Source organism: Bos indicus, chromosome 7 (assembly GCF_029378745.1).
Source record: "Bos indicus isolate NIAB-ARS_2022 breed Sahiwal x Tharparkar chromosome 7, NIAB-ARS_B.indTharparkar_mat_pri_1.0, whole genome shotgun sequence".
In the NCBI taxonomy this organism is placed as follows: Eukaryota; Metazoa; Chordata; class Mammalia; order Artiodactyla; family Bovidae; genus Bos; species Bos indicus.
This window is the reverse complement of record NC_091766.1, coordinates 58,677,501-58,700,596: the sequence shown is the minus strand read 5'-3', so window position 1 is coordinate 58,700,596 and position 23,096 is coordinate 58,677,501. Positions and strand designations below refer to the sequence as shown.

Genomic DNA, 23,096 nt, shown 5'->3' with positions numbered 1-23,096 from the left:
CTGTTTTAAAAAAATATTGTTTTATATTACATGCCATTCTCTGGGAACATTCTCTTTACTATGCCTAATTTTATTAACGTTCTGCTGAAGCCAGAGACAAATTTTCTTTTAAAGTAAATAAATAACAAATAATTAAAGTTAACAAAAATAAATATCACATAAACATCTAAAGAAAACTATTATTAAATAATGGTAACAGTACAGCATGGATATGGCAAAAAAAAAAAAAAAGGGAAGAATACTATTTGAGTGGGCTTCCCTGGTGGCTCAGTGGAAAAGAATCCATTTGCCAGTGCAGTACATGTGTGTTCCATCTCTGGTTTGGGAACATCCCCTGGAAAATGAAATGGCAACTCACTCCAGTATTCTGGCCTGGGAAAAGTATTCTGGCCTGGGAAATCCATGGACAGAGGAGCCTGGCAGGCTACAGTCCAAGGGGTCTCAAAAGAGTTGGACACAACTAAACAAAAACTGCTTGAGTCATTAAATTATGGACTTATTCAAATAGGGAACACCAAACACGTTTCCCCTCCAATTGACTATATGTTGATAGGAAGAGAGAAAACTAGAGTTACTCACCACACCCAAGTCAGCTCTTGATACTCAAGATGAAATGCTTTCTCACAAGGCCTATGGGGAAGATTTCATCACCTAAATACATCTGAGCTTCTACAGTCTGCAGCTTTTTTCTCTGCTTACTTACATGATCATTTCTGTGGAGACAGCAGATAAAATACAGAGAAGAATAAAAAAGCTAGACTATAACAACCCATTATTTTATGCTATACAACTATACCTACGTGATGCTGATGTCCAAGTGTGTGTAGACTGTGCGATTGTCGAGGCTCTGATGGGAGCAGGATGCCAGCGTTCCCTCGAGGGGAAGGCAATGCCAAGTGTTGAGGATGAGTTGCAAGCCTTTCCTCAACCACCTAATTACCGTCAAGTCAGCTTTGTTAGAATAAGGCCCTGATATTAAGTGTGAACCCAAGCAGGAAAAAGTCCTCTCCTATTTTAACATTACTTAAGAATGAGCAACAAATCATCATAGCTAACATTTATTGAACATTTACTATGTGCTAGATATGTGCTAATGCTCCACATGCATCACCCTATTGGATTCCCATGATGAGGTTCTATGATGATTTCCATCTCACAGGTGAAGAAACATAGGTTCAGGGAAGTTAATTAACATGTTCCAAATTATATCAAAAGTCAGTCAAGCCCAGATTGTCTGACTGAAATTTGTGCTAATCCTATGTGAATCTGTAAATAACCCTACAGGTTAAGAACAAAGGGTATCTCCAGGGTTTCCCTGGTAGCTCAGTGGTAAAGAACCGTTTGCCAGTGCAGGAGACACGGGTTCGATCCCTGATCCGGGAAGATCCCACATGCCATGGAGCAATTAAGCCTGTGTACCACAACTATTGAATCTGTGCTCTAGAGCCTGGGAGCTGCAACCACTGAACGAAGCCTGTGTACCCTAGAGCCCGTGCTCCACAGCAAGAAGGCACAGCAGTGAGAAGCCCGTGCTTCCCAACTAGAGAGTAGCCCCCACTCACCACAACTAGAGAAAAGCCTACGCAGCAACGTAGATCCAGCACGGCCAAAAAATAAAAACAATTTAAACAACTTAAAAAAGAGTACCTCTATTCCATGGAGAAGTGGCAGAAAATGTAATGGTTGAGAGAGCAAATGCTAGTGATAGAAGTGTCAGAGTTTTAATTCTGGCTCTGCTGTGCATTAGCCATGTGGATTTGGGAAATTTATTTAACTCTTTTAAGACTTACAACATCCTAACTTGTCACGTTTTAGAGAACTTTGAATCTCTCAGAGCCTTACTGTTTTTGCCATCGTCGTCACCATAACCATCATCATCAACATCACAGTTATCACACATTGTTTTCTCGCCTTAATTTTTTCCCATTCTGAGATTGCCGTGCTATTCCTTCAATCTCTTGGATCAAGGAGTGGCTACAATGTTCTACCACCACTACTAATAATAGTAAGAAGAGTAAACATTTATTGTACGCTTACTACATGCCCAGTGCTTTAGTGCATTATCTCATTCGATCTTTACAAGTACTGCCCGAGATAAATACTAGTGTCATTTATAATTTATAGTTAGAATTCATCTAGAACACAGCACTGCTGCTTTCACGTCCTTTCTACCAACCGACCACCCAGACCACCAGCTGGCGTGGGACCTCCAAAAGGGCATACTTGAAATAGCATGGAATTTCCTGCAGGAAATTGAACACTTCAGGAGTCTGACACTAAAAGGGTTTGGAACTATCCACTGACTGACAGCAGTGGTTGCTCAAGGAATTTCTGTTTCCTCTGTTCTAATTTCCTTTGCCACAGGGGCATGCCAAACACCTCCAGTTCCTCTTAAGAGAGGGAGTTGGAAAAATAGTAAGACCAGTGACTCACTAGAGAAGAACAAGCAGAGAGCAGTGACAAGGACTCAGACTCTTAAACATTGCAAATTCCAGTCACTCGTTTTCCTTGTTAACAACCTTGAGTGCCTTTGAGTAAAAGATGCTATAAAAGACAAACGTATTTGGAGTGATAATAATCTCCTATTACATAATATAACTTTCTCCATATTTGCTATTATTTATTCAATGGCAAATTTAATAACATTTATTGGAAAACCATAGAAAATGAAAAAAACAGTTAAGCTGTCTTGTATGATTCAGTCTACATTTCGATTAAATTTAAATTATTCTCTTCCCATGGCTATACACCCTTGCCCCATTTTTAAAAACCTGAAGTCCACGGTAGGAGAGACCAAGAGCATCCCAGAGGGCAGCAGCACGAATTCACTCCCCTCCAGCCCCCGCAACTCCTTTCGCCCATCTCCCCTCCCCCTTAGCCTGGTCGCTTGCCATTGGTGGTTGCCATGACAACCGGCAGCTGCCAGGGCAGGCAGCCTCTACCGCAGCAGGGGTGGGGTTTCGGAGGAGGGGGCAGGAGAGGAGGAGCCAGAGGAGGTGTCTGCTGCAAGTTCCTGGCTGCTTCTGAGCTCACCCCATCCTCCGAGAGGGAGGAGGCCAAGTGGTGATGCTGCTGCTTCTGCCGCTTCGACTGCTGATACTCCAGTGAGGGCTGGAAGGGTGGTTCCTATTAGCACCGTCGCCAACCAGAGAGGGAGGGGAAGAAATCCCGGCAGCCGCTGCTGATGTTGGGTTCGGAGGCTGCATCCGACTCGGTCACAAGGAAAATGGATTCAGTTTGCATCTCTCCTTCCTTTCAACAGCTTCTCCGGATCTCAGCATGGTAAGTAGCAGGGAGCGAGGTTCGCTTCTTGATTTAGCTGACTATTAAATAACCTGTGTATACATTTGTGGCCTTCATTGAACAATGACTCCCTCAGTGATGGGGAGGAAGATGTGGAGACAGTGATGGGGCTGGGAAGAGAGGAAGGTTGCCAGGGAGAGAGAAGTGAGGAGGCATCTGCTTGTGTTTAAAAAAATGTATATTTGGTGTTCTGATTTTATCTTGAACTGGCTCAGAATGCAGACTGAGCCACTTGGTTCCTTTCCTTCCAAGCTTAGCAACAGAATCAGGGGGTGGAAAAAGAGCTCCCAAGAAATAGATGTTATTGAAAGGAATCATTTCATTTGCAGCTCTCACATATAGGGTCGGGCCTTCCTTCAAAAACACATTTGGTGCCTCCTAAGCCTGCAGGCCCAATTATAAGGTGATTTTGTTTATTTCCTTCATTGCTAAGAAAAGGTAGCCCCAGAATTTAGCCTTTTATTTCATATTCTGGTGTGCTCTTGCTGAGAAACAATTTGCCAGATAGAATTTCATTTTTAATGTACAGATTTGATTGTGATCACACAAATGGATACCCTGTGGATATGCATATCATCTATACACATGTTACTTAGCATTTATGAAACATATTTATATGCAGAGTGTGCTTTGCAATGATTTTTATGGGTTTTAAATGCCCTTGCATGCTTGGAGATAATTGCATATTTTTGAGACTATGCTTCTGGTTTGTATTATTATTCATTGACTTCATTTGGATTAATGCAAGATTTATTCTTGTTATTGTCCCTTAGTTTCATTGTGATCACTTAGGACAATCTGTATTATAGGCTGCCTTTTTCCTTTATTTTTAATTGGGGTTTGTGGGGGGTGATTTGAGAGCCCCGAATTTACACTGATGGGAAAGGGAGGTGGCTTGTGGTATTATTTTGTGTCCAGCATCTTGCCAAGTGAATGTTGAAAGACATCAGTTTTCTTGAAATTCTACCCCAACCCTTTCATGTTTATGTGTTGTGTCCCAGGAAGCACAGATGAGATGGAAGGTGAAATGCATTCATTTTATTTACTAGTGCTGCTATTTGCTGTTCATTCCTTCAGTATCCAGGCACCATTTTACAGTTCCCTCAAGTGTTATATTATGGATCTACTTCTTTGGGTGGTCAAGTAAGAAAGTGGGATGGTTTTGAACATCTAGGTGTTCCCAAGTAACCTAGCCATTTCCAAATTAGCCTGCTTGTACAACAAAATGAAACAAGTGAATGAGCAAAGCTCAGCTTGAGAGTGTGTGGCTTGTAGGCAAAATGGGGGGCTATTGTAGTTTACAAATGCTTAGTGGGATCTGCTTGATATTTTACTGTATCACAGCTTTAAGGCAGCTCAGGATACTAAAGATGCCTGAGATGAGTAAAGTACAAAGCTCCATTACCACCCAGGATAATGGATTTTGTTGAATTAAAGCCAGAAAAATCCTTGCAGGTAAAACTGCATTAGTAACATTGCATTTAGCATGTGGCCTATTTTTTATCCATCTCCCTCTTCTCTAACAATATCATTGTCAGTGCAAACATTTTTTACAATGTAAAAAAACACTTGTTTTAACCCTGCATTTTATTTTACACACTGCTCGACTTCATTTACAATTTTTACATGCATTTGAATCAGGTTTATAGTTTAATTTCTCTGAGATTAAATGTCCTGTTTGGTTTATATAGTGGAAGGCTCTTCAGCAACTTAATGGGAAGAATAGATTTAATATGCTCATGGCATGTGATATATAGATTCACACCTGCATCCAGTCATGCTACCATGGGCCTTATCACAACTACATAAATTAGAGCAGGGAAAGAGGTGCTGGACTTGTATGTCATAACAAAAATGGTATAACACGCTGCATGCTGAATCTTTAATGATAACTTTTGACTTGTAAGAAAATTTCAGCAAGCTTTAAAAAAAATGAAGACATGTTGTAGTTGACCCTGTTTCATGCAATGAAAACAGTTATCTTGGGCATTGTTTTATTTCCTTTGTTTTGAATTTTCATTGGGATGTAGTTTTATAGGTGAAGTTGGCACAGTTTGAGCAGAAGCAAATCACTGTAAGTCATGGACGGAGCTGTCAGCAGTGTTTCAGCTGTGTGGTCAGACCTCATGGGAACACATGTGTAGATTTGATCCTACAACCTTGGATGATTATATGACCTTTGCTGAGGGCCACAGAAAAGTGAACTATTTTTAGTTTAGTGGGGTCTAGATACAAAATAATTCAAGAATCAATTTGATGTCAGAAAATACAAAATATATGGAACATATATACATGTTATTATTTAAATATGCTGTTTATTTAGCAAGCAAAGTTAATTACCTTTTTCTCAAATACTGTCTTGAAAATGCCATTCTTGTTGTAATGTTAAATATCTTGACTGGTATTTAAACTTTCATAAAGCTTGCTTTATTTGGGATAAACACATATTATCTAATTTCTCACTTTGGGATAGGATATTCCTTGTTTCTTCAAGGGACCTCAGAACATATTTCAGTTTTACATGCATGTTTCAAGTTCCATCGGGGTACTTAGAAAATATCTGGAGAGTCAAAACTGTTTTCTACATTTCTCACGCGTTCATAGAAAAATTATTACAATGTTTTTCATAGTGTTGGTACCTAAAATAAAACAGAATTTATCTTGGAAGTTTTAACATAAATCACTTAGTTGCTTTTTACTGGAATAAGTAAACTAGATGTATACTTGGGTGTTACTCTGAGAGGTCAGTTATAATTCCCTGTGTTTGCACATCCCAACTAATATCTTACCACGTGAAAATGTTTTTCCAAACATGATGAAGTAATCAATTGAAAAACAACTGTTTGTAGAGCTCTTATATGACTAGCACAATTTTCATATTCTAGCAATATAGAATTTCCTTAGTGGGTATATAAGCTGTGCTGCTGCTAAGTCGCTTCAGTCGTGTCCGACTCTGTGCGACCCCATAGACGGCAGCCCACCAGGCTCCCCCCTCCCTGGGATTCTCCAGGCAAGAACACTGGGGTGGGTTGCCATTTCCTTCTCCAGTGCATGAAAGTGAAAAGTGAAAGTGAAGTCTCTCAGTCGTGTCCGACTCCCAGCGACCCCATGGGCTGCAGCCTACCAGCCTCCCCTGTCCATGGGATTTTCCAGGCAAGAGTACTGGAGTGGGGTGCCATTGCCTTCTCCCTTCTCCCATATAAGCTGTACACACATGAAATTAGTTAATGATGAAAACAATAGAGTTATAATTAACACCATCATTACACCTGTTCTTAATATACTCTTTTATAATTCTTAAAGACATTTTACATTCTTTATCTGTCATCTTATATCCCCCCAAATTCTATCATGTGAGTACAGGTAGTACCATAATAATTATTTTACATAAGAGGAAAGAGGCTTGGGCGATTAGGCTTGTTCAGTTTTGGGTTTGGTAAACAGTCTAATTGGGCCCAAATTTTATTTGAATATTTTGGGGGCCATGATATGTTCTTTGGTCGCATTGAATTTCCAGATAGACTAAGTGCATTCTTTAGACATCAGCCAAAAAAAAAAAGGGTCGAAACAGAAATTATTTTGGAGAAAACCTGGGAATCACGATATTTCATAAAACATAGAAACATCTGTCTGGGAAAAAATTAGAACTTTGTTGGACTGATGTGGACTTATTTTATGGCTGAGTATTGTTTTTATTTTTAATGACATGCAGTTGAGGGGAGTAACAATTTTTTGCTGTGCTGTGTGTGCTTAGTTGCTCAGTCACGTCTGACTCTTTGTGACCCCATGGACTGTAGCCCACCAGGTTCCTCTGTCCACAGGATTTTTCAGGCAAGGATACTGGAGTGTGTTGCCATCTTCCTCCTCCAGGGGATCTTCCTGACCCAGTGACTGAACCTATGTCTCCTGTGTCTCTTGCAATGCAAGTAGAATGCGATGGCTTTCCCCACTGAGCCATCAAGGAAGTCTTTTTCTGTGCTTAGGACCAAATTAATTTCCTATAGAAATTAATCTGAAGAAACTTAGCTACACCTCCTACCTATATGTCCACGTATCTATGTTAAGCATCTCTCAACCTCCATGTTCTTAAAAATTAAAATGATATTAAATCATAAATAAGTGTACATAAGTTTAACAACCTTATGATATTTTCTGGACATTCATGTTTATGCTTTTCTGAGCCATCAAAAATTAAATACTTTTCTCCAGAATATTCTAATTATTTGCTATCTCCCTTTCTTTGCTACCATTGTAGGGGCGTACTTTGTCTGACTGTTCAGTAATTCAGTGCTGGCCAAAGAACAAAATATGCCATCTGAACTGTCATTCTACAATTGCGAAACATCCTTTATAATTAATTAGCTTGCAGTACAAGTGAGATCTATCATATTAAAGGCATTCTGCTTTAAATCAGTATTCACCAATACAGTTAAATGTCCTCTTAAAGACTTTTTTCCTTACATTTTAAACATAATATCCTCATTGTTAGAATAAAAAAAGATAAGGCAGAAATGTGTAAGAAAATCAACCACACTCTACCATCAAAAAGTAATTACTGTTAGTACTTTGAAATACTTCCTTCTAGATTTTTTTTCTATATGCCATTTCAGGTGGCATGTAGATTTTTTTCTATAAACACACTCAGGTATATAATTTCGTAAATGGGGCCATACTCTGAGCACTGTTTTATAATTTTTTTTTTAATTTTAAGTGGCCATCTTTCCATGTTAATGAAATATGCCTCTAGTAAATTTTTAATCTCTGTGTGCATTTATCTTGATGACTCAAGTTATTTTCCTCCACTTTGGGGTCTTCATTCTTTGCTTTTAATACAGGCAGCTCCTACTTCATTTACAGCAGCTGTGCTTCAAGCATTGTTTTTCACGAAATATGAGATCTGTTATTCTGACTTGCCATTGCATCTCACAGTGGATATTAAATTGACCTTGGTCTTCTTTTGTCTGCTGCTAAAGAATAAGTTTTGGGCCCAAGTCAGAGAAATCCCGGTTTGAATTGCTAAGAATTTCACCAGGTGCATGCATTAGCAATAACTACAGAAACAAATATCTCTTCCAGATTTGTGTTACTTTTCCTCAGTATGGTAGGCGCACCCTATAGTCCTAACCTCTGTGACCAACTTAAATCCTTCATAAAAATCATTTAAACAACATACATAGCTATCACATGACTTAGACTAAACTCGGATATATTTTTGGCACCTGTATTTTTCTTAAAGCTATATACAGTTTTTAAATGAAAGCCCAGTCTTCTGGCTCTTCCCCTTTTAAAATATGAATGGTGGTTGGATTATTATTATACTTTAAGTTTGAGCTTTAAATGTAACTATTGGGGACTTCCCTGGTGGTCCAATGGTTAAGACTTCGCCTTCAAATTCAGGGTGAGGGTTCAGTCTCTGGTCAGGGAGCTAAGATCTCACATGCCTCACAGCCAAAAAACCAACATAAAACAAAAGCAGTATTGAAACAAATTTGATAAAGACTTAAAAAAATGGTCCACATTAAAAATTTTTTTTCTTAAAAAAAGATTAAGAAAATGTAATTCCTTGGAGAGGTTTCCTTTAGTATATCTTAAATCTCTGCTATTACTCTTGTACTCTCTCTGTTTCCTTTATAGCATTTATCAAAGTTGTAAAGATAGAGCTACAGTGAAACCTAAGTATGAGGAAAAAGTCTTTGTTCCCTTTCTTTGTTTGGCATCGAAATTAAGATCATTTACTTCAGTGCTTTAATTCTGGAGTCAACTGCAATTAAAACAGAGATGGAAAACCAAATGTGACTAGGTTTATTTGACAGTGTCTGTTTAGAAAACTATTCACTGGTATTATTTTCAAGAAGGAAATTTTGCTGAGATCATTATGACTCTGAAAAAGCCTTGTGAGCTTGTGCTTCAGAAAAGAGGGTGATATTGTCATCATGCCTTCTGATCCAAACTGGAAATGTTCCCTTGGAAAATGCTACCCAGCATAACCACAGTGAAAATGTAAACCAAGCAAGTGTTTCTCACCCACATCCCTTATCTGGCTCTTCCTTGTGCAGCATTTCGTGGAGAGAGATACCTTCTAAAAATAAACATTTCATGGAGAGGTACTTTCCATGAAAGTACTGACCCATATATTTAAGGCCTGTAAACTATTCACAGGTCAGATATACCTAACTTTAGTATATTTTCCAAAACAAAAACTGTTTTTTTTTAATGCAATAATACTAATGAAAACAGCTAGATGGAATATTTTAAACGAGTCCCGTTCTGTAAAATCTAGAGTATTGTGTCATTCTACCAATAAAAGAATAGCAAGCCAATAATTTTATATAAAAGACAATTATTGTTCAGTCACTCAGTCTGTTGTTAAGTCGCTCAGTCGTGTCCAACTCTTTGCGACCCTATGGACTGCAGCACACCAGGTTTCCCTGTCCTTCACCATCTCCTGGAGCTTGCTCAAACTCATGTCCATTGAGCTGGTAATTTTATATAAAACAGTACCAATCTGGAGAGTTTATATTAAAAACCAACATTCTGAATTCACATGAGAATCCACATGATGGTAATTCTGCTAGAGGAGACGGAGAGAGGAACTTAGGTGTTTTGAAGATGTTATAGATCCCAGACTTGTATTCTTATGAATTTCTTAGATAATTCAGTTTGTAAAAATGGGAACTCTGGAATTACTGGAGTTTCTTCTCCATCATCTGCTCCCTGGGGTTACCTAGACCTGGAGGAAGAAATTCCTCCTATTCCACTGGTTAGTCTTTGTCTCCTGCATATCTTAAGTAGGAATTTGAGTGGTTGTTAACTAACAACAAAGTGAGGACGAAATCTTAATTTCAGAGAGCGTATGATTTTTTTTTGTATTAATGAAGACATTTGAATTATGACTAAGTTTTATTTTAAAAGCACTTCATTTAATAAAGGTATCTATAAAGTTTAGAATTTACAGTATTTTGAGCCAGATGCCTGAGACATAATTAGCAGTCATTAAAAATAAACCATAGCTTTAAAAAAAATGAAGTAAAAAGGACTCCTTATTTGAACTGTGGTGTTGGAGAAGACTCTTGAGAGTCCCTTGGACTGCAAGGAGATCCAACCAGTCCATTCTGAAGGAGATCAGCCCTGGGATTTCTTTGGAAGGAATGATGCTAAAGCTGAAACTCCAGTACTTTGGCCACCTCATGCGAAGAGTTGACTCATTGGAAAAGACTCTGATGCTGGGAGGGATTGGGGGCAAGAGGAGAAGGGGACAACAGAGGATGAGATGGCTGGATGGCATCACTGACTCAATGGACGTGAGTCTCAGTGAACTCCGGGAGTTGGTGATGGACAGGGAGGCCTGGCGTGCTGCGATTCATGGGGTTGCAAAGAGTCGGATATGACTGAGTGACTGAACTGAACTGAACTGACCCCTAGTTAATTTTGCATGGAAGGAGCATTTGAGCCAAGGCAATGGCACCCCACTCCAGTACTCTTGCCTGGAAAATCCCATGGACGGAGGAGCCTAGTAGGCTGCAGTCCATGGGGTGGCTAAGAGTCAGACACGACTGAGCGACTTCACTTTCACTTTTCACTTTCATGCATTGGAGAAGGAAATGGCAACCCACTCCAGTGTTCTTACCTGGAGAATCCCAGGGACGGGGGAGCCTGGTGGGCTGCCGTCTATGGGGTCGCACAGAGTCGGACACGACTGAAATGACTTAGCAGCAGCAGCTCTCTTCTTAGCTAGACTGTCCACATTTGAGGCTCCTCAGGGTGCAGTGCCACACTCTGAAACAAGAGAGGAAAATAGCCTGCTACAAGGGAAATTGATTCTTCCACCACTGTGCAACCTTCAGGTTTTTTTATTCTATGGATTGAAAAGAGCCCAATCTCAAAAAGCATGCTTAAACATGCCTGATTCACATGAATGCTCTTATCTGGACGGGTGTAGCTACACACATTGTCCAATCTTCTTTTTTTTAAAATTTTATTTATTTTTGGTGTGCAGGGTCTTTGCCAGGGGGACATTTTTTCCTAGTTATGAAGAGTAGGGGCTACTCTCTAGTTGCAGTGAGCAGGTTTCTCACTGTGGTAGCTTCTCTTGTGGAAGACAGGATCTAGGGATCATGTGCTTAAGTAGTTGTGGCATGTGGGCTCAGTAGCACAGGCTCAATAGTTGTGGTGCACTGGCTTAGCTGTTCCATCGTACATGGGATCTTACCTGACCAGGGATGGAACTTGTGTCTCCTACATTGGCAGGCAGGTTCTTTACCACTGAGCCACCAGAGAAGCCAGTGTCCAATCTTTTTTAAGTATGGTATATGATTTTATATTTTAACATTTTTCACTCTGTTTACATTTTTTGAAATCAAACCTAAATGACTTAGCCAAGACCACCTGATGGTAGTAAAGAGACAAGATTAATATTTCTAGCTCAGTTCAGTTCAGTCACTCAGTCATGTCTGACTTTTTGCGACCCCATGGACTGCAGCACACCAGGCTTACCTGTCCATCACCAACTCCTAGAGCTTGCTCAAACTCATGTCTGTGGAGGTGGTGATGCCATCCAACCATCTCATTCTCTGTCATCCCCTTCTCCTCCTGCCTTCTATCATTCCAGCATCCGGTATTTTCCAGTGAGTTGGCTCTTCTCATCAGATAGCCAAAGCATTGGAGTTTCAGCTTCAGCGTCAGTCCTTCCAGTGAATATTCAGGATTGATTTCCTTTAGAACTGACTGGTTTGATCTTCTTGCAATCCAAGGGCCTCTCAAGAGTCTTCTCCAACAACACAGTTCAAAAGCATCAATTCTTTAGCACTCAGCTTTCTTTGTGGTTCAACACTCACATCCATACTAGACTACTGGAAAAACCAAAACTTTGACTATACAGACCATTGTCAGCAAAGCAATGTCTCTGCTTTTTAATATGCTGTCTAGGTTGGTCATAGCTTTTCTTCCAAGGAGCAAGCGTCTTTTAATTTCATGGCTGCAGTCACCATTTGCAGTGATTTTGGAGCCCCCCAATATAAAGTCTGTCATTGTTTCCCCATCTATTTGCCATGAAATGATGGGACCAGATACATTAATCTTCGTTTTCTGAATGTTGAGTTTTAACCTGACTTTTTCACTCTCCTCTTTCACTTTCATCAAGAGGCTCTTTACTTCTTTGCATTCTGCCATAAAGGTGGTGTCATCTTCATATCTGAGGTTATTGATATTTCTCCCAGCAATCTTGATTCCAGCTTGTGCTTCATCCAGCCTGGCATTTCACATAATGCATTCTGCATATAAGTTAAAGAAGCAAGGTGACAATATACAGTCTTAATGCACTCCTTTCCCAATTTGGAACCAGTCTGTTGTTACATGCCCAATTCTAACTGTTGCTTTTTGACCCTCATATACATGTCTCAGTAGGCAGGTAGGGTGGTCTGCTAGTCACTGGCCATTTGCTTACTGTACTTCCACGGACATTTGTATGGTTTGAAAACATTAACTGTCCAAATTTATTTTATATCATCCACTTGCTTTGAAACATTGATCTTTGACTGTATAGTCAACTGTAATGTAAGTGGCATTGATCCATTCCTGGTTCACATAGTGCCATCACTAACCACATTCTTGATGTCCTCAAATGTTGTTTTCCTAACAAGAGGATCTTTATGACAGAGAATAGCTGATGAAATAGTAGAAAAGCATTTTGTTTAGGAGATAGTCATTTTGCAAAAGAGCACTTTCCGTTGGGTCAATCTGAATTTTTTTTCAGACTCGATGCTGACTCAGTTCTGTTCTTTAAAAGAATTGAGGACATCCGTCGTTATGGAGTTTCCTTTATAATTCAAGTAAACCAGTTTATTCCAACAACAAATGGAATAGTCTTGACCCTCTTAAAACAAAAATATCTAAAATGGTCAGGATATAAAAGTATAAAAAGAAAACTTACTTTTACAACTTACTTTTCAAAATTATCCAGAAAAGAACTAAATTCTTTGAGTACCTACTGTGTATTTATTATGGGCTTCCCTGGTACCTCAGATGGTAAAGAATCCACCTGCAATGCAGGAGACCCTGGTTCAATTCCTGAGATTGGAAGATCCCCTGGAGAAGGGATGGGGTACCCACTCAAGTATTCTTGGGCTTTCTTGGTGGCTCAGATGGCAAAGAATCTATCTGCAATGCGGGAGACCTGGGTTTGATACCTGGGTTGGAGAGATCCCCTGGAGGAGGGCATGGCAACCCATTCCAGTATTCTTGCCTGGAGAATCCCATGGACAGAGGAGCCTGGCGAGTTATAGTCCCTTTGTATAGGAGATGATAAGGACATTCTTTGTTCTTCTTGTTTCAGTTCAGTTCAGTGGCTCAGTCCTGTCTGACTCTTTGCGACCCCATGAACCACAGCACGCCAGGCCTCCCTGTCCATCACCTACTCCTGAAGTTCACCCAAACCCATGTCCATGGGTCGGTGATGCCATCCAACCATCTCATCCTCTGTCATCCCCTTCTCCTCCTGCCCTCAATCTTTCCCAGCATCAGGGTCTTTTCAAATGAGTCAGCTCTTCTCATCAGGTGGCCAAAGTATTGGAGTTTCAGCTTCAACATCAGTCCTTCCAATGAACACCCAGGACTGATCTCCTTTAGGATGGACTGGTTGGATCTCCTTGCAGTCCAAGGGACTCTCAAGAGTCTTCTCCAACACTGCAGTTCAAAAGCATCAATTCTTTGGTGCTCGGCTTTCTTTATAGTCCAACTCTCACATCCATACATGACCGCTGGAAAAACCATAGACTTGACTAGATGGGCCTTTGTTGGCAAAGTAATGACTCTGCTTTTTAATATGCTGTCTAGGTTGGTCATAACTTTCCTTCCAAGGAGTAAGTGTCTTTTTATTTCATGGCTGCAGTCACCATCTGCAGTGATTTTGGAGCCCAGAAAAATAAAGTCTGACACTGTTTCCACTGTTTCCCCATCTATTTCACATGAAGTGATGGGACCAGATGCCATGATCTTAGTTTTCTGAATGTTGGGCTTTAAGCCAACTTTTTCACTCTCCTCTTTCACTTTCATCAAGAAGCTCTTTAGTTCTTCTTCACCTTCTGCCATAAGGGTGATGTCATCTGCATATCTGAGGTTATTGATATTTCTCCCAGCAATCTTGATTCCAGCCTGTGCGTCCTCCAGCCCAGTGTTTCTCATGATGTATTCTGCAGAGAAGTTAAATAAGCAGGGTGACAATATACACCCTTGACGTACTCCTTTTCCTGTTTGGAACCAGTCTGTTGTTCCATGTCCAGTTCTAACTGTTGCTTCCTGACCTGCATACAGGTTTCTCAAGAGGCAGGTCAGGTGGTCTGGTATTCCCATTTCTTTCAGAATTTTCCACAGTTCATTGTGATCCACACAGTCAAAGGCTTTGGCATAGTCAGTAAAGCAGAAATAAATGTTTTTCTGGAACTCTCTTGCTTTATCCATGATCCAGTGGATGTTGGCAATTTGATCTCTGATTCCTCTGCCTTTTCTACAACCAGCTTGAACATCTGGAAGTTCACAGTTCATGTATTGCTGAAGCCAGGCTTGGAGAATTTTAAGCATCAATTTACTAGCGTGTGAGATGAGTGCAATTTTGCAGTACTTTAATCATTCTCTGTCATTGCCTTTCTTTGGGATTGGAATGAAAACTGACCTTTTCCAGTCCTATGGCCACTGCTGAGTTTTCCAAATTTGCTGGCATATTGAGTGCAACACTTTCATAGCATCATCTTTCAGGATTTGAAATAGATCAACTGGAATTCCATCACCTCCACTAGCTTTGTTCATAGTGATGCTTCCTAAGGCCCACTTGACTTCACATTCCAGGATGTCTGGTTCTAGGTGAGAGATCATTGTGAGAGATAATCTAGGTGAGAGATAATCACCATCATGATTATATGGGTCATGAAGCTCTTTTTTGTACAGTTCTTCTGTGTATTCTTGCCACCTCTTCTTAATATCTTCTGCTTCTGTTAGGTCCATACCATTTCTGTCCTTTATTGTTCCCATCTTTACATGAAATGTTCCCTTGGTATCTCTAATTTTCTTGAAGAGATCTCTAGTCTTTCCCATTCTATTGTTTTCTTCTATTTCTTTGCACTGATCACTGAGGAAGGCTTTCTTATCTCTCCTTGCTATTCTTTGGAACTCTGCATTCAGAGGCTTATATCTTTCCTTTTCTCCTTTGCTTTTCACTTCTCTTCTTTTCACAGGTATTTGTAAAGCCTCCTCAGACAGCCATTTTGCTTTTTTGCATATCTTTTTCTTGGGGATGGTCTTGATTCCTGTCTCCTGTACAGTGTCACGAACTTCCATCCATAGTTCATCAGGCACTCTATCAGATCTAGTCCCTTAAATCTATTTCTCACTTCCACTGTGTAATCATAAGGCATTTGATTTAGTTCATACCTGAATGGTCTAGTGGTTTTCTCCACTTTCTTCAATTTCAGTCTGAATTTGGTAATAAGAAGTTCATGATCCGAGCCACAGTCAGCTCCTGGTCTTGTTTTTGCTGACCATATAGAGCTTCTTCATCTTTGGCTGCAAAGAATATAATCAATCTGATTTTGGTGTTGACCATCTGGTGATGTCCATGTATAGAGTCTTCTCTTGTGTTGTTGGAAAAGGGTGTTTGCTATGACCAGTGTATTCTCTTGGCAGAACTCTATTATCCTTTGCGCTGCTTCATTTTGTACTCCAAGGCCAAATTTGCCTCTTACTCCAGATGTTTATTGACTACTTTTGCATTCCAGTCCACTGTAATGAAAAGGACATCTTTTTTGGGTGTTAGTTCTAGAAGGTCTTGTAGGTCTTCATAGAACTGTTCAACTTCAGCTTCTTCAGTGTTACTGGTCAGGGCATAGACTTGGATTACCGTGATATTGAATGGTTTGCCTTGGAAACAAACAGAGATCATTCTGTTGTTTTTGAGATTGCATCCCAGTACTGCATTTTGGACTCTTTTGTTGACTGTGATGGCTACTCCATTTCTTCTAAGGGATTCCTGCCCACAGTAGTAGATATAATGGTCATCTGAGTTAAATTCACCCACTCCAGTCTATCTTAGTTCACTGATTCCTAGAATGTCAGTGTTCACTCTTGTCATCTCCTATTTGACCACTTCCAATTTGTCTTGATTCATGGACCTATCATTCTAGGTTACTATGCAAGTAGTAACCTAGAATGATAGGTCCATGAATCAAGCACAATTGCACTCATCTCACACGCTAGTAAAGTAATGCTCAAAATTCTCCAAGCCAGCCTTCAGCAATATGTGAACCGTGAACTTCCTGATGTTCAAGCTGGTTTTAGAAAAGGCAGAGGAACCAGAGATCAAATTGCCAACATCCGCTGGATCATGGAAAAAGCAAGAGAGTTCCAGAAAAACATCTATTTCTGCTTTATTGACTATGCCAAAGCCTTTGACTGTGTGGATCACAATCAACTGTGGAAAATTCTGAAAGAGATGGGAATACCAGACCACTTGATCTGCCTCTTGAGAAACTTGTATGCAGGTCAGGAAGCAACAGTTAGAACTGGACATGGAACAACAGACTGGTTCCAAATAGGAAAAGGAGTTCATCAAGGCTGTATATTGTCACCCTGTTTATTTAACTTATATGCAGAGTACATCATGAGAAACGCTGGACTGGAAGAAACACAATGTGGAATCAAGATTGCTGGGAGAAATATCAATAACCTCAGATATGCAGATGACACCACCCTTATGGCAGAAAGTGAAGAGGAACTAAAAAGCCTCTTGATGAAAGTGAAAGTGGAGAGTGAAAAAGTTGGCTTAAAGCTCAACATTCAGAAAACGAAGATCATGGCATCCGGTCCCATCACTTCATGGGAAATAGATAGGGAAACAGTGGAAACAGTGTCAGATTTTATTTTTCTGGGCTCCAAGATCACTGCAGATGGTGACTGCAGCCATGAAATTAAAAGACGCTTACTCCTTGGAAGGAAAGTTATGACCAACCTAGATAGCATATTCAAAAGCAGAGACATTACTTTGCCAACAAAGGTTCGTCTAGTCAATGCTATGGTTTTTCCTGTGGTCATGTATGGATGTGAGAGTTGGACTGTGAAGAAGGCTGAGCTCTGAAGAATTGATGCATTTGAACTGTGGTGTTGGAGAAGACTCTTGAGAGTCCCTTGGACTGCAAGGAGATCCAACCAGTCCATTCTGAAGGAGATCAGCCCTGGGATTTCTTTGGAAGGAATGATGCTAAAGCTGAAACTCCAGTACTTTGGCCACCTCATGCGAAGAGTTGACTCATTGGAAAAGACTCTGATGCTGGGAGGGATTGGGGGCAGGAGGAGAAAGGGACGACAGAGGATGAGATGGCTGGATGGCATCACTGACTCGATGGACATGAGTCTCAGTGAACTCCGGGAGTTGCTGATGGACAGGGTGGCCTGGCGTGCTGAGATTCATGGGGTCACAAAGAGTCAGACACGACTGAGCGACTGATCTGATCTGATGCAATATTGCTCTTTACAGCATCAAACCCTGCTTCCATCACCAGTCCCATCATTCCCAGCTGGGTGTTGTTTTTGCTTTGGCTCCATCCCTTCATTCTTTCTGGAGTTATTTGTCCACTGATCTCTAGTAGCATGTTGGGCACCTACCGTCCTGGGCAGTTCATCTTTCAGTGTCCTATCTTTTTGCCTTTTCATACTGTTCATAGGGTTCTCAAGGCAAGAATACTGAAGTGATTTGCCATTCCCTTCTCCAGTGGACCACATTCTGTCAGATCTCATTGTTAGTTTCATTGAGTTAGACAAGGCTGTGGTCCGTCTTTTTGTTTAGATCTTGTTATCTTTTGGTCATAAATTCTACTAAGGTTTGGTAGACACATAGTGATTGGTTTGTTCCACAGTATGGTAAAAATTCTGCCTGCAATCTGCCTGCAGGAGACCTGGGTTCGATGCCTAGATTGGGAAGATCCCCTGGAGAAAGGAACAGCTACCCACTCCAGTATTCTTGCTTGGAGAATCCCATGAACAGAGGAGACTGGTAGGCTACAAACCATGGGGTCGCAAAGAGTTGGACACAACTGAGCCACTTTCCCTTTCACTATGAAGGCTCATTCCTACTTCAGGTGAGGATTATGTACTAAATCTAGATTGTGTGTGCGTGCTCAGGTGCTCCGTCATGTCCAACTCTTTGTGACCCCGTGGACTGTAGCCTGCCAGGCTTCTCTGTCCATGGGATTTCTCAGGCCAAAATACTGGAGTGGGTTGCCACTCCCTTCTCCAGGGGATCTTCTTGACCCAGGAATCGAACCTGCGTCTCCTGCATTGGCAGGCAGATAGATTCTTTACCACTGTGCCAACTTGAGAAGCAGCTTTCATTCCACTACACTAGTTTCATTCCACTAGTTGTTTCCCAGTTAAGTTTTGTTTTTGTTCTTTAGAGAAACATTGAGTTTTCATTACTATGGAAGCTGAAATGAGTTTAACCCAGTAGGTGAGCATTTGCTAAAAATGAACTATCTATATGAAATCTAATGCTGTTTATCTGGTTTGGGGGCAGTCACAGTGACATTTCAACCGGACAGTTTGTAGCTTAAAGTGTTTCCTCCCTGCTCCGTCAATTATTTGCTTTATCTCTTACATAATTAGTAAGCAAAGGCATTTTCACAATAACTAATATGTATTTAATACTTTATTTTATAAGTTACAAAGGACTTTTCATACTTCAAATTTTCACAAGCATGTAAGATAGTAAGAGAAGATAGTATATATTATGTTACATTGTATTATATTATGTTACATTATTTTATGTTATATCATTTATAATCATTGTCAGGATAAAGTTCAGATTGTCTACCTGTGTCCAGCCTAACCTCACCACTGAGAGAAGCTATGAGATGCAAATCCAGATTTCCTTTCTTCAGAATTCTTTTGTTGTATGAGATGTGGCCCCACAGAACCAAAGGATCCATCAGTAATGTGAATCAGAGCCCAAGAACTATGACATGATCTGACCTGCAGTCTAAGTCCTAACTCAGGTGCTAAGGAAATATAGGCCACTTGGTTATCCTCACTGAGTCCTTCCTTTCATATATAGTCAGTGGGTGTGTCTCTGTATATGGAAGGAACTTTGGGCAGGGTTTTTAGAGGGATGGGGGATGAAAAGTTTCCACATGTGTATCATTACCATCATCACCAATGCCACAAAAGCCTATTTGAAGGTCCCCAAAATAGAAAGCATTCATAGACTTCCAATTGTTATCCCTGGTCCCTGTCCAAAAGTAAAACTTCTGTTTTTTATAAGGAAAAGGGGCCAAATTTAATAGAATATTAGCACATGTAACACTTAGATGGAATTCATAAATAGCACTGCTGTTTTCAGCACAAGTCTTTGTTTTTGTGAAGTAACCACAGCGGCTTCTAGCTAATTGGCCTGAATTGTTAACACACATGTTGATGAGGATGGTTTTGAATCCTCATAGTATTCAATCCTATCTTTCTTCTCTGAAGATAAATGTTTCATTTGCTAAGCCAAATATAGTGTTTAGCTTAATAAATAGAGGTTATGAGGCACATTAATCTACTTTATGAACAAAATTCAGGTTAAAAAAAAACACTAAGAAATTGCTTTCCAAACACAATTGACTTTAATGTTAGTTGTTGTTGCCTTGTTGGTTTATGTTTGTTTTATTGCACTTCCTAGATGCCAAGCATTGCCCCAAAGTTGTTGCATGCATACAAAAACACGCTTTGGAGAAGGTAATAGTATCCCTATTTTATTCATCCCTCAACTAAGGTTTATTGATGTAAGGTAATTTAATACTGAAGATTAACTAATAACAGATGGAGCTAGATTCTGAACTCAAGTCTTCCTGACTCCAATGTCATATTACCTAATGAGCTAAACCTCTTCCTTCTTGCAGTGGAAACTTGATTGTGCTCCTGAAAACTAAATAAAGAAAGGCCAAATATATTTTAATGTTATTATTATTGTTAAATATTAATCGAGACCCAATTCTTGCAAAGTAAGGATAGTAACACTCTGTTAAAATTGACACTCGAGAACAAAGTCCACATAACCATAGTTTCTTCAGTGAGGAATGAAAACAAAGGGTTGAATGAACACCAGTCCTAAAACCATTTGGAGTTTTTGTTTTAATAACTCTTAGGAGATCATTTGTGAGTTACTGTATTTGACAACATAATCTGGGATTCTCTCTTTAAAACAAATACCTGAATAGGTATTAAATATATTTTAATAAAAGAATATTCTCTAGTTTTCCTTTCTACTTTTTTGAAGCAATAAAAACCCCAGAAAACCTTGTATGCTATGTTTTTCACAATTCTGTAAACTGTGAAATTTTCTTTTTCTCTAAAGAGATTCAGAGAGCAGTTTTACAAGAATTTCATTTCTGGAAAAAATCCTCAAATGTGAAAAGGACTGAGCGGTACAAATTCCAGAATTTAATACTATGAAGAGCATATTCCTGTGCTCTTATCGTTTCCACGGTTCTAAATTCATGCAACTTAAAACTTCTTTTGTTTCAGTTTTTTGCTTATACTGAATAGTTGGAGTTTTGAAAAGAGTAAGTTTGGATGAAAAAAGGTTGAAACCTTGATTTGCCTGTCCCTGTATATAGATGAGATATATTTGATAAATTATTTGTGGCCTTTGCCAACTGTTGAATGTAATGAAACTCTCTAAGCAATATGTTGTAGGAAAAGGTTCAGTGACTTAGGAAAACATGTAAGATACTTCTTTTAAATTAGAAGAAAAAAAGAGTTCAAAAATCAAAAGATGGAATTTAACATCAGTTTTGTGAAAAGAGAAAAAATTCCATAAACATGTATATATTTTGTAAGTGCAAATCAAAATAGTAACAGGAATTAGATTTCGGTAGTAACTTTGGGGCTTCCCAGGAGGCGCTAGTGGTAAAGAGTCTGCCTGCGAATGCAAGAGACATAAAGAGGTGTGGGTTAGATCCCTGGGTTGGGAAGATCCCCTGGAGGTGGGCATGGCAACCCACTCCAGTATTCTTGCCTAGGAAATCTTCTGTGGACAGACGAGCTTAGCAGGCACAGCCCATAGGGTTGCAAAAAGTCTGACCACCCAGCTGAATCAACTTAGCACACTAGTAACTGCAGATGGTGATTGCAGCCATGAAATTAAAAGACACTTGCTCCTTAGAAGAAAAGTTATAACCAACCTAGACAGCATATTAAAAAGCAGAGACATTACTTTGTGAACAAAGGTTCGTCTAGTCAAAGCTATGGTCTTTCCAGTAGTCATGTATAGATGTGAGAGTTGGACTATAAAGAAAGCTGAGCGCCGAAGAATTGATGCTTTTGAACTGTGATGTTGAAGACTCTTGAGAATCCCTTAGACTGCAAGGAAACCCAACCAGTCAATCCTAAAGGAAATCAGTCCTGAATATTCATTGGAAGGACTGATGGTGAAGCTGAAACACCAATACTTTGGCCACCTGATGTGAAGAACTGACTCATTTGAAAAGACCCTGATGCTGAGAAAGATTGAGGGCAGGAGGAGAAGGGGACAACAGAGGATGAAATGATTGGATGGCATTACCAACTCGATGGATATGAGTTTGAGTAAGCTCTGGCAGTTAGTGATGGACAGGGAGGCCTGGCGTGCTGCAGTCCATGTGGTCGCAAAGAGCCAGACACGACTGAGCAACTGAACTGAACTTTATGAGAAATTTCTTTGTTGGTTTTTTATGATTTCCAAATTTACTAAAATAAAATTTACTTATTTATCTAGTAAACTGTGGTGAATATTTTTAAAAGAAAAATTTGGTCATCCAAATTTCTAAATCATCCACAAATCCAAATAATTAACTGTCCAGAGTGACTTTACAGGGCTTCTGAAAGATAGAAGTTCTGCTCTCTTGGGATCAGAGGCTCCAAATTGGCTTCTATGGACAACCACAATGTCCCTGGTGAGCCAGAGACATAAAGGAAAGGCTGGGAGGATGGGGTCGTTCTGGCTTTCTAAGCACACACTCATACACACACAAACACAGATACCCACTGAATGTCATCCTAAAGTTTTGAGAAAAAGATCCTTTCACAAAATTGTTTGAGAACCCAATGATCTAATTAATATTATGTGTGCCCAAATATCTAATTTCTTTAAAAATTAATTTTTTTAAATTTTCACTTGGATATTCATCATCTTACTTTCATCAGCCTCTAGTGGTTTTAGTTCACAGTGTTTATTTGAATTAGACAAAACTCCAAGCTTAACACCATGTGATTCATTTTCACTGAAGAGCTCAAATAAGGTTTATATGATGAGAGAGCATGCTGCTGCTGCTGCTAAGTCACTTCAGTCATGTCCGACTCTATGTGACCCCATAGAGGGCAGCCCACCAGGCTCCCCCGTCCCTGGGATTCTCCAGGCAAGAACACTGGAGTGGGTTGCTGTTTCCTTCTCCAGTGCATGAAAGTGGAAAGTGAAGTCGCTCAGTCGTGTCCGACTTTGAGTTGTGAAGGGGAGCAGTACTGAATGAGCACCTGTTGTGTGCCCTGTGAGGTTCTGAACACTTTGCAAATATAACACCTTGGCTGTGGGTACTGTTGTACCCCTTTCCTACTCCTGTAGTTGAGGAAACTAAGACAGAAAAATGTTCAACCAGCTAACAAATGATTTTCTGAATGGTTCCTAAGTATTTGTCTTTATACTAGGTATATGGGATAAAGATTGGGTTCTTATTCTCAAAAGGCTTATAAAGTACTTAAGGAGGTAGATCTATAAACAAGAGTTATCAGTAAAATAAGAG

At 39.9% G+C, this 23,096-nt stretch overlaps 1 protein-coding gene and 1 long non-coding RNA gene across 5 annotated transcripts in view; one reads left to right on the top strand and one right to left on the bottom strand.

Annotated features, from left to right (window-relative positions):
- Positions 1–247: 247 nt before the first annotated feature.
- On the bottom strand, positions 248–2,859 carry LOC139183914 (uncharacterized). Its single transcript, XR_011567415.1, has 3 exons — positions 2,772–2,859; positions 580–713; positions 248–334 (listed from the first exon to the last, which is right to left on the bottom strand). It is a non-coding gene; the product is annotated as an uncharacterized lncRNA (long non-coding RNA).
- A 122-nt stretch (positions 2,860–2,981) lies between these two features.
- The window catches only part of JAKMIP2 (janus kinase and microtubule interacting protein 2), a 190,351-nt gene continuing 170,236 nt past the window's right edge, over positions 2,982–23,096 (top strand). For 3 of the 4 annotated variants that reach the window (XM_070793780.1, XM_070793779.1, XM_070793778.1), the window contains exon 1: positions 2,983–3,282. The gene's annotated coding sequence lies outside the window, so the exon portion shown is untranslated. Of the gene's footprint in view, positions 3,283–23,096 lie in introns of all 4 variants that reach the window. The other variant, XM_070793781.1, reaches the window with a different exon arrangement.